The 16,145-nt window shown below is 37.5% G+C and overlaps 1 pseudogene; it reads left to right on the top strand.

Moving 5' to 3' along the window:
• Positions 1–4,593: 4,593 nt before the first annotated feature.
• Positions 4,594–5,363, top strand: LOC130867658 (survival motor neuron protein-like; annotated as a pseudogene).
• Positions 5,364–16,145: the final 10,782 nt, after the last annotated feature.

Below are 16,145 nucleotides of genomic sequence, written 5' to 3' on the forward strand. Positions count from 1 at the left end.
GAAAAGATATGATGAAGCATAATTCTGTTTTAAGAACCCAGAGAAATTAAAATTAAGCATTATATAATCAATCTTAAGAATAATGTAACTATTTCAAGTAAAACCTCAATATATGGATCTAAGAGAGAAGGGAGATGGGAGGTGGGAAAGGCTAAGGTGAGGAGGTAGAGGGGAAACTGTGGTTGGGTTGTAAAATATTGGAGAAAAATAAGTAATAATAATAATAATAATTTTTACCATAAGAGTGAAAAGTCATCCATCTATCTATCTATCTATCTATCTATCTATCTATCTATCTATCTATCTATCTATCTGTCTGTCTATCATCTATCTGTTCTCAAGTCTCACCAAGGGTAACCTTGTCATTAATGTAATTAACTATTAACTTTGATGCTAACATTAAAAGTTCTATACTAATGAATGTGATTTTACCTTTTATTCTATTTGTATATTTTCATGTATGTTATATTTGTCTCTTTCACTTGGTTTTACTCTCTGTGTATCATAGATTGCTTCTTCCTGCTTTTATTTTTGTTAGCACAGCTGATTCAAGGTCTGTTTAATTCTAATCAATAATTTATTGACTGATGAAGAAATGTCCAAGAATGTAAATCACCAGGTTCTATTATTCCTTACTCATATAATTCTTCATTTATGAAGTTAGATTCTCCCCACTGAAATCTTTTCATATAGCTCTTCTTCCTCCATCATAATCTTATTATATGCTCCCTGCCAGTATTGATTTACCCCAGTCTTTTCTAATCACAGCAGTGACCTTCCATGAATCTCTTTTGGCCATTAAATTCTGTGCCAATGGACATATATTGACTAAAAACATTCGTCATATTTTCTTTCATCTTTCATTAACTTGCCAAATGTGCATTTCTTCTTTTTTAAAAAATAGTCTTGGGATTGTAACGGAAGTAATATTTATGCATTCTTTACAATGTCTTCTTTAATTCCTCTCACATTAGCACAAAAGAAATGTCTATTGATTCTAAGATCAAGTAGTGATAGTTGATCTATCAATTTCCCACTAACTTTTTTACAATTATCCATCATGGGTGCTTCTGTCCACTTCATCTGTTTGTCTCTGTCACATGTGCTTTTGTATAAAGTTTCCAATTACCAGTAGAGGATGAAAAATTCTTCTACACTCCCTTAAAAATGAAAAGATGTATATTTAGGAGACTATTTTAAAGGCCACAACAGTGACTTCAAATTCAATAATAACATTAAATAAGGATTTAAAAACACAATATATTTTAGTGAACTGTTCATTGGGTTAAGGTTCTGAGTGATATCAGGAGGAACATTAGGATAAATTGTTTGTTAGGCCCCTCTGTGCACAACCATGATTCTGTTGGCGGATTCCATTGCTTTGAAATTTTGTGTATGTCTCACTGTGTGACAGGGGATGCACCAAGGATCTGGCTGGATGACAGTTATCAACTGTCATCAGACCATTTGAAAGTGAAGTATTCTTGCTGCCAACTGTCAGTGCCAGATGCAATGGCAAATCGCTTTGCAGATTGCTGACAAATTGCCTTGATGTATCTTCTGAGGAGCCTCAATAATTTACACTAATTGGGCACAGGCCAGTTTGAAAGAGAGACATCTAAGGTAGTTAAAGAATTTTTATGAGAAATGAAATTTTCAAACTTTGGATTTTCTGGCATTTCACAGGCTTGGTTAAGGAAAGGTGTCTACATGTCTGAGCAGATAGATAGTGAATTAGCGTATTTTTCATGAGTTTATAGAGAAAAGGGAAAATGAAGCTAAAAGAATGTCACAGGAGATGAAAACATCGCTGAAATTCAACAGGCTGAAATACTGGATTAGTGCAGTTAAGTGATTATTGGACATATAAAACTTTGACTGAGTCTTAACCAGTAGTTCTGCCAAGAGATAACTAAAACTGATAAACATAGTGCATAGTTTTCATCAATCACAAGTTAATATGAAGTAAAGTGGACTCATAAATAAAATATTATGAAACAAAATGCCATGTTTGTTTCCTTCAAATTAATTAGTCTTCTTGGAGTTAATGAGATATGGAAGAAGCTTCAGTACCATGTCCAGTTTTGGTAATTAGAGAGTGAAAGACACATTGAGTTATAGTCCTAGATGTGGAGGAAGCTAAGATTGGGCAGTGAGGACTATGATCTAATGACATTTACTATCAGGCAGAAGTTCACTGAGGACTATTTTGCTTTGCCACACAGATGTGCGTGTCTGTGTGTGCACGTGTATGCGTACATGTGTGAGTCTGTTGGATGACTTTGTTTTCACAGAATAAAACAGCACAACTAGACACATAGATAAAATAAGTGCAGGCCAGATTCCACTGCAATTTAAAGAACTTTCCTGTAATCTGCATTAAATAAAATTGGTACTGAATGTCTTGGGATACATGAATTTTTTTTTCAGTCTTCAAATATCTTTTATTGGAAGGCCATGCATTGCCTTCATTTATTGTATCTGAAATCATTGTACAGTTACTTTTTTGAAAACACTGCCTGCATTTTCTAGTACAAAAAAAACCTAAAAATTGTTTCAGGAATGTAGAGAAATATCCAATTTAAATAGAGAAAAAAGTGCACCATAATCATTGCTGCACTGCAGTCATTTCTGCATTTCCCATGTTTCTTAAATAACTATCTTGTTTGATAACACACAATATAAAGAGCAATTATGAAAAACAGACATTTACATATACTTCTAAAGTCTTATTGAGAATACCCTGTTGGCATCGGATAGCCAATCATAGGCGCAACAGCTGTGGTAGCAGGATATGTGTATGCCTGTTGGTTCATACCATTGTGCATATTTGCAACATTACTTCCATATTGCTGAGTGCTATAATAACCGTTCTGGTAAGTCCCTGTTGGATTACATGAATTATTATAATTGATATAGGGGTATTAGGATGATAGAGGACTTTCAGTCATGGGCCCAGATACAACCATGAGATATAATTATACTATGTTTTTACTTTAATGAAGCTTATTACATGCTATTATGTGTGTCTGTGCATGTGTGTGGAATGGGGTGGTGAGGAGGGCTGTGCTACAGTGTAGACATCAAAGAACAACCTGCAGAAGCTGTTTTTCTCCATCCAGCATGTGGGTTCTTGGGATCAAATCTATATTGTCAGGCAAGATAACATGCACTTCTAGCTGATGAGCAGCTTCATTGGTTAATATTCTGTAAGTGTTTTTAATAGTCAAATCCATGTTTATCAACTTCCTCCCCATAATTCTAGTTTGGATTGACTACAAAATAGGATCTGACTTTCCACTTATTGTGACCACATTTGTATTCCTGTACAATTCCCTACTGCCTTTGAGTCTGAGTGTGGACAATATAAGTCTTTCAACACAGGCTTTATGGCAGGCAGCACCTCTGTCTGTGTCTGACTCTAGTTAGGCTCTCTGGGCTGCATTTTAGTTTAGCTTTTTCTGTTCTGTTCCTGTTACTTGTTATTATGTGTCCTCAAGAGGGAGGAGGATAATTGGCTGTGGACTGCGGCTGAGCTCTAGTTCACTTGACCTTGGATAAGTTAGTCTTTAAGTGATTCTGTTGCTTTTGCATCTTTTCAAAGCCTATAAACTGAGAATTTAAAAAGAACTTATCTTAGCCATCTTAAGCAGAATAAGGCAGGCACAGGGAGGCCAAAAATTATGCTTCTTCTTATATGTGATTCCTAGATTTTTGCATAAATGAATAAAATCACACATAAAAGGTAGAAACCAAACTGTCTAAAGGCAAGTAATGAGAGGGAGGGAAGAAGGGCAGACCAGGAAGAGGAACGGAAGGGAAGGCACTCAATGTGGACGTGCATGAAGACATTCTTACATAACAGTATCGTGTGCAGTCAAGCTTGACAATAAACTTTTAATATTTTTTAGAATAAAAAACTCCTAATTTCTATAATCTTTTAAGCCCTTCTTTGTGGGAATTTTTTAAATGTACCATATTTGCTTTTTAAATAATAGTAAATAAAGCTCTAGAAACCGGAAATGAAAACAAACACAAATAGACATGTTCTGCTCCTGGATCAGAATTATTAACATTGCTAAAATGTCTAAGCAATACAAAGTAATCAGCAAATTCATTTCAATCCAAAATTTCATGGCAATTTTCACAAATTAGACAAAAAAAGCTATATTATTTATGTGGAACAAAAATAAAATCCAAAGTCTTCAAGGTAGTCAAGTATAAAGACTATAGCTAGAGGCATCATATTGCATAGTTTGAATATGCTATAGTACCACACTGATCAAAACAGCATGATGCCAGTTTTAAAAAAGGCCGGACACATGTGCTAGTGCATCCAGTAGAAAGGTAGAAAATGCAGATGCAGGAAAATGATTTTCAGTAAATCTACCAAGACCATAGATTATGGAGAGAACAGTCTTCAGATAAGCGATATATGAAAATTATATCTGTGAATGGCAGAATGAAATTAATCATCCTCATAATATATAGATATCAGTCAAAAGTGAAATAAAAATATAGTCATCAGTTCTTGTCACCAATAGAATGTTAAAGATGCTCAACATGCTGTTCCCACATGGGATGGCCAGAGCGATGTCTGACATTAACGATTACAGAGCATTGATAAAAATCTGTGATAAAGTTGTAGCTTCCTTGAATCACACCCTAAAGAATGGTGACATTTGTGAGACTTCAGATAGACCAAAAGACACACCTTGGAGAAAACCTGTTAAGAATAATAAAAACCAAAGGAGGAATGCCAAAACTCCCTGAAACAGTGGAAACAGGTAGCTGATGCTCTGCCATTTGCTCGGAAGTTGGCTGCTTTTATCCAGCTACCATTACTTCAGTTGAGTGTTGAGGGAGAAATCTGGGCTGTGGTTTTCATTGACTATGGCACAGAGGGACAAAATCTGTCTGCTTGATGTCCCCAACCTGTGAAGTAGCTGATAATGTAAAACAGAGAGCTCAAAATGAAAATGGATGTCAGGTTTCAACAGATGACCTCAAAAACTCCAGATCTCCTGGAAGTAACTTAACAAGTCCAAAGTTTGCTCCATGGAGCTGATTTCTCTTTTCGCCACCCTGAGTGCCAGAGTCAGAGTTGGTATTAGGAAGCCCAGGGAAGATCCAATGGCCCACGGTCATTACCACCTTCTCAACTTCTTCCTTTCAGGTTAGATGCCTCCATTCCATTTGAGACCAACAATTATCCCCCACCTTCCATATCCCCCAATTTCCTGGACAATAGCAATGCTATGGGAAGTCTGTTAAACTCTTGCTACATGAGTGGCTATCATTCTGGCAATTATGTGGTTTTCAGACCAAATAAAAATGAAGGAAGTTGCTTACATCAACATTGAGTAACTCAGGATAGCATCCTTTAAAAGATTCAACTCTCTCCCAATGGGGTGGTGTGCAGCTGCCCCAGGATGATATCTGCAGGAGGCCTACTGTTATCTGCATGGACACTTGGCTGAGTTTTCTGCTCTTCTGGGGTTCCATGCCTAAATAACCTACGGAGAATGTTTGGAGTATAATCAAGGAGTGGCTGGTCTGAAATCTGATTTTAGAGTGAAATGCTGAAAGATAAATAACAGACTGTGTGTTCCGTGGATGTTTCTGGAGTAGTGGAATAGGCAAATGCAAACAAATCATTAGAAAACCGTGGAACAGCTGCCTCAGACTGGGGAAGCCCATGTCTCACCTGGAAGTCTGTGGTGCGCACTGGCTGGAAGCAAACAGTAGGGTGTCTGGGGACTTGAGGCCAATCAGAGGTGTGTAAAAAGAAAATATAAGGAACCATGGCTGATCTGTAGCAAGAAAAGCCACTGCAAGGAGAATTCTATATGAACTGCTGGCTCCATGCACAGGCCACAGCCCGCTGAGGGAGGCCTCTCTGCAAGCTGGGTGCACTCTGAGTCTGTGGCGTGTAGCAGAAGAGGGATTCTAAAACCAAATATTCGGGTGCCAGATGATGACATAAGTCACAAAACAATCCCACACCAGTTCAGAATTATGAATAATAAGAGGGTTATTTATTTAAGGGGAAAACTTACAGATCACTGTCCTAGACAACAGTCCTCTGTGCGAACAGGAACAGAGTCTAGCAGCTGGAAGTGGGAGCTGGAAGCAAGAGAGCAGGCACACAGTTACTGCTGCTTTTAAAGTATAATTGACCATGCCCAAGTGGGCTGGTATCTTAGAGGCTATTGGCTGAAGGAGCAGAATGTGCTCCCACAGCAAAGGAGTATACTATAAGGAACCAAAGGAAATGTAAGTGCATGGAAGTCAATCTGCCAAAATTATAATTGAATACAATTATAAAACTGTAACTTTCTTAGTATGTCAATAGTCTTATCAATGCCTTTAAAAATAACTCTTTGAAGGAAAAATGATTAACTTTACCATCAAAGAGATGGTTTTGAAATGACTGACATGAAAACAGGTGAGAAATTTATTTACTGTTTTCAGAAAAGAGCAGCAGTAGGTTCTCCTGTAGCATTCACAAACTCACCCTTCTCAGGTATTTGGTTAGATTGACACTACCAGGCATGAACTCCTCTGTACTGAGAAGGCCTTACATTTTATTAGATGACTGTCGATTCCCCCTAGATGTGAGTTACTGTTGTATCCTTAGGGATATCTTGCCACACTGGTCATTATTGTGGTTCATAGGTACCAGAGTTGGATAGAACACATAGTGAGCTTTTTCCTTCATAGCTTGAAGCATGTTTCTCCTTTTATAGTTGGCGTAGTACTTTCAGATATTATGAGAGCTAGTCCTCAACAAGGAAGCTTCCTTGTCAGCTCTGGTTTTGATTATCTCCTTCTGCTTTTTTTTTTTCTTAATGTAGTTTGTTCTTTTCTTCTTTTACCAAGGCCTCTGGGTGCATTATTAACTTATCAATTTGAGATATCTCATCTTTTCTCATATGAGCACTTAGTACTGTGAGTGCCTACTACCCCACCACAGAACAATCCCCACTGTGTTCAGTATATTTTGGTTTTCATTCAGTTTTGAAAAATTTTAAACTTACTTCTTGATTTCTTTCTTCCTTGATTCAATTACCAATCTTTTTATTTTTATTATTATTATTGAAAAAATTTCTGCTTCCTCCCCACCTATTTCTCTCCCCCTCTCCCCACTCCTCCAATTACCGTTCTGTAGTGTGCTACGTAGCATTTCTGAGTTTGTGTGCCTTCTGTAGTTTCTATTGCTATCAACATTCACATTTTTGCTCTTGTGATCATATAGAATATAGGATGTTATCTCAATTTTCCTGTATTTGTTGAAACTTGCTTTGTTTCCTAGTAACTATTCTGCCTTGGAGAGAGTTCTCTGGGTTGCTTAAAAGAATGGAGATTATTTAGTGTTTTGGTGGAGAGTTGTACACGTAGATATCTGTGATGTCTGGTATTGTCACTTAACTATGTCTCTTGTTTTTTCATTTTCATCCAGGTAACATGTCTATTGGCTAGAGTTGATTAATGAAGTCACCCATTTTCACTGAGTTGTGCTTAATCTGTTGTTTTATATCTCATAGTATTTTCATCGTGAGATTTGGTGCACCTGTGTTTGGTGTATATGTGTTGAGAATTGTTGGATCCTGTTGATATGTTTTTGCATTTACAGTTTGGATCCCTCCTTGTCACTTTGAATAATTGGTTTCAGGACAATTTTGTAGAATAATAGAACAATTGTAGCTACTTGTTATTTAGTTCCATTTTCTTGGAATACCTTCTTCTGTCTTTTTTTTCAGTGGTGTTGATTATTTTTGTTTGATGTATTTTCTAAAGGCAGCAAAAAGATGAATCCCATTTTTAAATCCATACTATTAGCCTATGTTGCTTTATTGGGGAACTGACTCTGTCAATATTAATAGTGATTATTGGTTGGATAGTATGTTGGCCTTTCTTAATTGTTTAACTTGACAACATGTAGAATGAAGTAAAACTTAAGCATCTGGCCACATCTGTGAGGGATGTTTTTAAATTAAATAATTTGAAATGGGAAGATTTATTGCCAATCTAGTTCTTTTGCGGTGGAAAAATACACTTTCAATTGGAGTCACACTTTCTTCTGGCCACCTATATAAAGGAAAAGGAAGAAGGAAACTTTAGTTCTTGGTCCATTTCCTTTCCAACTCACTCTGACTGATAAGTCCATTCCATCACTGGCAGTAAAGCCGACTTCCTCATGATTCTGGTGTAAACTGAATACCAGTGGATACATTCAGTCTCGTATACTGAACAATTAGTGAATTCTTGAACCTTCCATTGGTAGATGCTCATCAATGGACTTGCTGGATCACAGCCTGTAAACTATTCTGATAAATCTCCTTTCTCACTATATGTAGATTAATTCTACCAGTTCTGTTCCTGTAGAGAACTCTGACCAATACAGTGTATATTAATTCCACCATTTTCTGTGATGTTTTCTATTGGCCTCTTTATTAACTGTATAAGAATTACACTTTTATTTTCTGTGCCTTCTTTATGTATTTGATGTTGTCTTCTAAGTATTCTCAATATCCTCTCTAAGGCTGGGTTAGTGGTCTTAAATTCCTTAGATCCATTTTTATTGTGGTAAACTTTTCTTTCTCCTTTAATTACAACTGATAATTTTCTGGGTATAGTAGTCAGGACTGGCATCTGTGTTCTTTTATAATTCGTAGACCAACAATTTAAGCCTCTCCGACTTTTAAGTTTCCATTAGAAACTCAGCTGCTGAGCTGATGGATCTTCCTTTAGATGTGACTGACTCAATCTTTCTGCCCTGTTGCTGTCACTATCCTTTCTTGTTCTGTAGTTTAGTTTTTCTCAATTATATAATGTGTCAATTTTCTTATCTCAGATTATTTGGTATTTTGTATGCCTCTTGCACCTTAATAGGCATCTCTCATTAGATTAGGGAATTCTATTGTAAGATTTTATTTGGTCTTTTTATAGTGTTCCAGGGCTCTTACATGTTTAGTTTCTGGACATTTTAGATTTAAAATTTTCTCCCACTGAGTGATCCAATTCTTTTCCCTTTTCTTCAAGACCTTGTATTCTCTTTTTACCTGACTCTCTCTGTTGCTGAGGGGTTACCGTTCAGCTTATTATTTGCTTCCTGAATTCTTTATTTCAACTTTTATCTCAGTTTGACTTTTCTTCAGAAATGCTATCACTTTATGAAACTAGATTTACATATTGTGAATTGTTTTATTTCTTTCAACTGCTTGTTTGTATTTTTGTAGGTTTCATTTCATCATTTGTCCACCTGCTCTTGAGTTCCTTGAACATATTTATAATTTCTATTTTTTAAAGTCATTGTCTTGTGTCCCATTTTAGATGACTTTTTACAACAAACGTTACTAAAGGAGTATTAGTTCTTGGAGGACACATGTTTGTGGGTTTTGCAGGGTTACTTAGGTATTTAGAGTTAGGTCATTAGTGATTTTGGTTTGTTTGTTTGCTTTAGGTGTCTGGTCTCACCTTTAGCCACTGAGCATTTGGATCTCTCAGTCCTGTAATAGCAACTTTTTTGAGTGTAGACTAGCTGAATGATGTTTGGGGTTCAGTCCTGAGACAACTCAGGTGTTGATGTGGACATGGGGCATCTGAAAGTGGTCCTAGTTCAGTGAGCTCAGGTACAGCTGCTGAGCCCAGAAGCAGACCTTCTGTAGAGTTAGAAGATTCTCACTGCCAGTCCTCAGAGGTTTCCAAGACTCTTAAAATAATCCTTCTGAGACAGGCCTTGATCGATGTCTTGACCGGAGCAGGCAGTAGTGTCTGGGAGAGGCGTGCAGGACTTGTGCTTTCTTCTTCACCATAGCATAATGTTATTGCTTTTCTTTCTTTCTTTCTTTCTTTCTTTCTTTCTTTCTTTCTTTCTTTCTTTCTTTCTTTCTTTCTTCCTTCCTTCCTTCCTTCCTTCCTCCCTCCCTCCCTCCCTCCCTCCCTCCCTCCCTCCCTCTCTCTCTCTCTCTCTCTCTCTGTTTCTTTTGTTGTTCCAAAGAATTTGAAACCTTTTTCAGAGGACATACACATAAGGAGTAGCAGAACCAAAGTGTGAACTCTTATTAAAAAAAAAAGTGGGGGAAAAAAATCCATTAAAGTTTCAAAAATGTTAAAAATCCCCACAGAGTAACAAAATTGCAAAAGAATTTCCCAGACAGCTGTGACAACTTTGGAGGTGAAATACTTTTATACTTCCAAGGTTTGTTCCATCCAAGTAGAGTTTGATACTTTTGAAGTTAGAGATAACTGGAGCTCTGACCTCACAGCAGTAGGGATACTTTATTTCTCCTCTGAGCTTTTTTGTTTTTTGTTTTTTTTTCTTCTCTCAGATTTTAAAGTTCAATCCTCATCTTACAATTAGTTTCCGAAAGGGAATATGTGAAAATTCATCAAATTAAAATCATAGGCACTGGACACTTAGAAGAGGTCTCCCCTGAGACAGCGTGATGAACCTTGTGCATAGTTATGCGGAAGAGATGCCTGGATGGGCTGTCTTTAGTCCCAGTGCATAGCCCTGAGCCTGGTCGTATTTGGAGAATGTTGGTGGAACTGCTTGGAGCTGAATTTTGTCTTGTTTTTTAACCTCTAACAAGTCCTTTTCAAGTTTCCTAGATGATATTTCCCATCTTTTCTAGTAAATCTTAGCCATATTTCCTTTTTATGTTTCTGAATCTGAATTTAAATTATTGTTCCTGGCTAAAGTGTTTTTCTGAGGAATTCCTCATTCCTGATTCAAAACATGGGTGAATTTACCCACAGTGGGATGTGGAAGTCCAAATTTCCACCTTGTCTGAAGGTCAGAGAATTAAAGGACACTCAAGTTTGCAAAGAACACAGAGCTACAGATCCTGAATCAGGATGTGGTTACTTGGTTCTTTTGACATTAAGATGACAGGTACAGGTAGATTTACTCCACCCTGACAGATAGGATATGCAAGCATACTTTTGCTCCTTCCTTGGTAATAGAAGTCTACCTGAGGAGTGGCTGCCTTCAGGAGACTTGGTCTAGAATAGTTTCACCGCTTAAATAGCAGAATGCTAATGACTTGATGTCTCAAAGTGTTGAAGCAATTAACTGTTCGAGCTGTCCTTTGTACTATATCTTTTGTTGCCTTCATCCCCTTTTGTATAGGGTATAAAGTGTATGGAAAATTAAAAGTGGCAATTTCAGTATTCTCTGGAACTCCCTCCGGATACTATTCTATAGTTTCTGTTTCATTATTTTATTCAAGTCATTGTACTCTTCACTTATTTTTCTTGATCCCCATGTCCCTACCCCAGCAAGAGGTATTTTTGTCGAGGCTGGTCCTCAACAGTGGGACATTTAGCAGTAACTAGATACTATAATTTGTGTCTATTAGGGAACACTTGTGCTATGTCTGGTAAGTACAGGTTAAGGGTGGGCATTTCCTGTCTGAGTACATAGGACAACTCTGTTTCTCCATTGAAAGTTAGAATTGAATTTAAGGAATAAGGATGGATGATATTTTGAGGGTGACAAGTGACTAATTTTAGTGGCCTTTAAAATATTTTAGATTAAATGTATTTTGTGTGTCTTGGCGCATAAGCATGGCATGGTGCATGTGATGCCAGAAGACACCTTGTAGGAGCCGGTTCTGTCCTTTCAACATGTATGTTTCAAGGATCAAATTTAGATCTCCTGGCTGGGCAGCAAGTGCCTTTAATGATGAGTTGCCTTACGAGGCAAAAAGTGACTTTTAAAGTCCATTGTCATTAGTGTTTCTTCCTTGTCAGGTCAGGCGTTTTGAAAGTGAAGGGATAGGAAATTCGCTAAGAAACATCCATTGGAGCTACCCATGTGTCAGTGGTGACCAAACAGAAAACTGAAATCTTAGTTACAGTGATAGATGAGGCAAGATGCTGAGAGCAACTAGGAATGTGTTCTTTTCAGTCAACTCAACTTGGATGTGAATCTTGCCTGGTTCTACATCTCCCATCCCCTAGCTGTTCTGATTTGGTAAATCTTACATTTGACTTTTACAGTTTCAGTCACCTTATCACTAAATTATGGATAAGCCCACAATTCTGGTGGTTGTGAGGAAGACTTGGACTAACTTGGATGAAAGAAAGAGTCAGCACCTGCGCTGCTCAATCCATAGTCAATGGTAGTCTCCTGTTAGCTATGCTTGTGAAAGGAAGAGTAAGGATTGTTGTTGCTGATGGGAGTGCATGTAAGGAAAGCCAAAGTCCTCACTTAGAAATCCCTGAGCATTGGGGATCATTCTGTAGAAAATTATCAAAATACATAATAGTGATGACAGCAATATTGTGGCTATGTGTAATGCACACATGATATTGTATGTCTTGTGTAGTCTCTTTGTGCCTTTACAGCAACTATATTGTGTGGGCACTGCCTTCACAAAATCAGGGAGTTAAAGTAAACTGTAAATCCCACCAAACGCTGACTGGTTCCCATACTTCAAAGTTTTCTTGCAGCATGCGAGCTCATCTCATTAGTTCTGGCTGACAACTGATGTCCTCAGGTGATATTTGCCAGCCCTACTTCAAAGGTATTTCCATCAGTCCCATTGTCCATGGGAACATGCAGATAATAATTATGTGCTGGGAGCAGAGGCAATTGCTGTAGATTTTCCATCATTACCTTTCTTCCCCATGTCAGAACCAGGGCCAGTACCATGTGTTCCCCTTAAAGCAGGCCCTGGCCTTGCTAGATTCTACAGCCTTAGTGGAGCACTCAGGACTGGAAGCAAGAGGCCCCATCTCTTCTTTGTTATAACAGAGACTGTGGGGGCTGGGTATAAATAATTGTGATGCTTTTGTTATTCCTCTCAGAGCCCTTAACAGGCATCAGAGCCCATCATGAGTTTTTGGAAGGAGGCTGTATTTGGCTTATATCTTTCTTCCCAGGTGGCTCTGTGGCCAGCAGACATGGAAATGTGGTGACCAGGACCCATGCTCCTTGGACTCTGTGTAGCAGCTGCTGCCCTTTATCATCTGATGCAATGTATAGATGTACTGCTTTTCCAAGGTTGCTTTGTGGGTGAATTCTTAGTTGTGGAAAGTATTTTATGCCAGATCTGGGTAACCTGGACCTAGACTCTACTGGGTGTGGAAAAAAGAGTTTCTACCCTTTACCCTGGAAAGAGGGTTGTCTGCAGCCTCTCTCAATGCTAAGAGGAAAGTCACATTAGTGCTAATTCGAAAGGACCATAAATGAAGTGATGATCGACCCAAAGAAAGAAAAAAATTACTGGGCCAAATTTTCACATTCTCTGGATACCCCAATTTCATAGCATCTCCCTAATTGCTTAATGTTGCACTCATGACTTTCTTTCATTTTCTTCTTCAAGTCACATCCATAGATTACAAAATATTTCTGGAAATATATCCTCATATATTGTCCCAAATGGGAACTGATATTTTTGTCTGGATTTCTATTAGAAATGGAATTATATTGAGATGAACAGACATAGTTATTATAATTCTAAATTTAGAAAGGCATATGTTTTTATTTTTCCAGAAACATCTTATACCGACATACATATTATTATGCATTTTTTTTCTGGTACAAGCAGACAAATGCCAGCTCTCCAGAGTTAGCTAGAATGCTGTTCTCCTTTGGAGGCCAGGACTGAAATTTTGCTGAAGGGCTATAAATATTTTTAAGTAAATAACAAAAGAAAAGGAAAAAGAAAAGGAAAGAAAGCAAAGTAGTGATGACTTTTAAATCTTGTTGGCTTTTCTTTAAGGCAAAAAAACCAGATTTTTCCCAAGCACAACTTAACAATTTTGTGTCAGTGTTTAAATGGAAGAATTCATGTGCATGTGCTTTTCCTTTTGAATTAATAGTGACTATTGTCATTTTATGGGCTGCTGGTCTAATGAATGATTTTCTAAACCTTATCTTGGCTGTATGACCATTGTATAAAAGATATTTTTTCCTGTAATTTGTTCCAGATAATAATCCCTGATACCACACCAGGAAATTTCTGTGTAATGTAAATTTCAATGTTAAATTATTTATTGCATATAAATTTTCTATCAGAAGAGGACCAACACACTGAATCCACTAATGCTGGTCTAATAGAAAGTTAATGGCTTATTCTAACTGATTTTGCAAGAACAAAGGGCACACTAACCTCAATGACAGTGTGTAATTAGCCAAATGCTTAGGGGATAGATTTTTCTATGGTCTACATTAATTCTGCAGAACTACAAAGGTTCTCAGTTCTTTCTAAGCCACATTCTTTATTGGATTATCACCATTAAACCTGCAGAGATATGGAGCTGACAGCCAGGAACACAGCTGGGTGGACAGAAGTCTTTTGAGACAGGTTGTCTACTCAGAACGAGATGCCTAATGCAGAGTATTGTTCAGACCCAGGAAGAGTACACAATAACACGTTAGACATGTTACAGTCTTGATTTTCTATTTTGAAAAGTGTTGTGGGAAAGAAGCAGGATTCCTAACGATGTCAGCCTCATGTGTCAGGTCAGGCCAAGTATAGGTACGCTTGGAAACTCTGAAGTAACTTTCAAGCTTTTTATATCAGGCATTTATAAAGAATCAATCCACTTTCTGTTTAAATTTGAGCCCTGTCTCTAATATATTTCATTATAGGCATCACAACATTCTGAAGTCATCTGAGCCACTTCTGGATTTGAATCATTCTTGTAAAGGGATATCCAAATTTGAAATAACGTAAATATAGAACAGTCAGTTTTGATTGTCAGACAATATAACACTACCCAGCACAAAAATAATGAATTCATATAGACAGCAACAAAGGCTATTTTTAATATTTCAATGTTAGGTTACAAATACAGATGCCTACCCCCTCAAGAATATATATTATATGATTCTCTTCATGTAACAATCTAGAAAACGAAAATAATACAGAGAGACAGAGACCAGCTGGGAGGTTATTCAGACACTGGTACTCTGAGTTGAACAATAGAAGGGACCATCAGAGAGATCTCATGGTGTTGACTTGGGTGACGGATGTGTTAACTACGAGTATGGTTTTTCTGATATTTGCAGAACTGTAGCTGAGGTAGTTTACCCTATGTTGGTTATATTTCAGAAAAACTGTTGCAGACAATAGAGAAAACCCTGTGAGAAGGTCAGTGAGGACTATGGAGAGGGACTTGAAGCGTTGAACCACGTTGGTAGAAAGTTTTAGATGTGAAAGGTGAGCAAGGACTAGATATCTGTTTACTAACACAGTGCTGATAACTAACAATACAGTGTTGCATACTTAAAACATGACCTTTATTTTATGCATATGGGTGTTCTGCCTGCCTGCATGTCTGTGCACCATGTGTGTTCTGTGTCCAGGGATGCAGGAAGAAGGTGTTGGAGCCTCTGGAACTTGAGTCTCCGATGGTTGTGAGTCACTATGAGGGTTCTAGGAATTGAATCCTGGTCCTCTGAAAGAGCAGTCATTCTCTTAATCAATGAACCATCTCTTTAGATGTCCACTTGAAATGTTTTTTGGTTTGTTTGTTTGTTTGTTTTTGGATTTTTCGAGACAGGGTTTCTCTGTAGCTTTTGGTTCCTGTCCTGGCACTAGCTCTTGTAGACCAGGCTTGCCTCAAACTCACAGAAATCCGCCTGCCTCTGCCTCCCGAGTGCTGGGATTAAAGGCATGTGCCACCACCGCCCGGCTTGAAATGTTTTTTTAAGAGAATAGATCTCATGTTTTCTATTTTGGACATACACACACACACATACAAGTTCACACAAGCACATACACACAGCATATATATAAAGAAACACAGGAGACTTTTGGAGGGCATTGGTATATTTAGTACCTCAAATAAAGTGATGACAGTGTGGTTTGAAAACCCTGAATTATATACTTTAAACATAACAAGGTTGTTTATGTGTGCATATATTATTCTTTAGTAAAACTATCAAAATTTCTCTATATAAAGAAACAATGAAATAAGTAATTAAAAAGGAGGGGTATATTATTCCTTGAATCTTTTCCTTGCCCATTTCACTTGCTCCTCTTTCTTGTCTCTCATCTTCTCTCTTTGATCACCATCACTTTCTTATTTTCTTACTTTTTAGTTACTGACATCTATTTATTGCATCATCATACAAACATTAAGAAGTACAGTGTAGTCTTAATAACAGGCACTCTTTCTGGCTC

This window comes from Chionomys nivalis, chromosome 2 (genome assembly GCF_950005125.1).
Source record: "Chionomys nivalis chromosome 2, mChiNiv1.1, whole genome shotgun sequence".
Classification (NCBI taxonomy): Eukaryota; Metazoa; Chordata; class Mammalia; order Rodentia; family Cricetidae; genus Chionomys; species Chionomys nivalis.